Source organism: Bubalus kerabau, chromosome 7 (assembly GCF_029407905.1).
Source record: "Bubalus kerabau isolate K-KA32 ecotype Philippines breed swamp buffalo chromosome 7, PCC_UOA_SB_1v2, whole genome shotgun sequence".
In the NCBI taxonomy this organism is placed as follows: Eukaryota; Metazoa; Chordata; class Mammalia; order Artiodactyla; family Bovidae; genus Bubalus; species Bubalus kerabau.
In genome coordinates, this window is record NC_073630.1 from 6,311,397 (window position 1) to 6,313,028 (window position 1,632).

Genomic DNA, 1,632 nt, shown 5'->3' on the forward strand with positions numbered 1-1,632 from the left:
AAAGTCAGAGGAATCAGAGATCAAATTGGCAACATCTGTTGGATCATTGAAAAAGCAAGAGAGTTCAAGAAAAACATCTACTTCTTCTTTGTTGACTATGCCAAAGCCTTTGACTGTATGGATCACAACAAACTGAAAAATTCTTAAGAGATGGGAATACCAGACCACCTGGCCTGCCTCCTGAGAAATCTGTATGCAGGTCAAGAAGCAACAGTTAGAAATGGGCATGAAACAATAGACTGGTTCCAAATAGGAAAAGGAGTATGTCAAGGCTGAATATTGTCATCCTGCTCATTTAACTTGTATGCAGAGCACATTATGAGAAACTCTGGGCTGGATGAAGCATAAGCTGGGATCAAGATTGCCAGGAGAAATATCAATAACCTCAGATATGCAGATAACACCACTCTTATGGCAAAAAGTGAAGAAGAACTAAAGAGCTTCTTGATTAAAGTAAAAGAGGAGCATGGAAAAGCTGGCTTAAAACTAAACATCCAGAAAACTAAGATCATGGCATCCGGTCCCATCACTTCATGGCAAATAGATGGGGAAACAATGGAAACAGTGACAGACTGTATTTTCTTGGGCTCCAAAATTACTGCAGATGGTGACTGCTGCCATGAAATTAAGATGCTTGCTTCTTGGAAGAAAAGCTATGACTCACCTAGATAGCATATTAAAAAGCAGAGACAGTGCTCACTTCAGCAGCACATATACTAAAATTGGAATGATACAGAGAAGATTAGCATCATAGGCAAAACACTCTCCGACATACATCACAGCAGGATCCTCTATGACCCACCTCCCAGAATATTGGAAATAAAAGCAAAAATAAACAAATGGGACCTAATTAAACTTAAAAGCTTCTGCACAACAAAGGAAACTATTAGCAAGGTGAAAAGACAGCCTTCAGAATGGGAGAAGTTAATAGCAAATGAAGCAACTGACAAACAACTAATCTCAAAAATATACAAGCAACTCCTACAGCTCAACTCCAGAAAAATAAATGACCCAATCAAAAAATGGGCCAAAGAACTAAATAGACATTTCTCCAAAGAAGACATACAGATGGCTAACAAACACATGAAAAGATGCTCAACATCACTCATTATCAGAGAAATGCAAATCAAAACCACTATGAGGTACCATTTCACACCAGTCAGAATGGCTGCGATCCAAAAGTCTACAAGTAATAAATGCTGGAGAGGGTGTGGAGAAAAGGGAACCCTCTTACCCTGTTGGTGGGAATGCAAACTAGTACAGCCACTATGGAGAACAGTGTGGAGATTCCTTAAGAAACTGGAAATAGAACTGCCTTATGATCCAGCAATCCCACTGCTGGGCATACACACTGAGGAAACCAGAAGGGAAAGAGACACGTGTACCCCAGTGTTCATCGCAGCACTGTTTATAATAGCCAGGACATGGAAGCAACCTAGATGTCCATCAGCAGATGAGTGGATAAGAAAGCTGTGGTACATATATACAATGGAGTATTACTCAGCCATTAAAAAGAATACATTTGAATCAGTTCTAATGAGGTGGATGAAACTGGAGCCTATTATCCAGAGTGAAGTAAGCCAGAAAGAAAAACACCAATACAGTATACTAATGCATATATATGGAATTTAG

The 1,632-nt window shown here is 39.5% G+C and overlaps 1 pseudogene; it reads left to right on the plus strand.

Moving 5' to 3' along the window:
- The first annotated feature begins 692 nt into the window (after positions 1–692).
- LOC129658207 (uncharacterized) lies at positions 693–749 on the plus strand (annotated as a pseudogene).
- Positions 750–1,632: the final 883 nt, after the last annotated feature.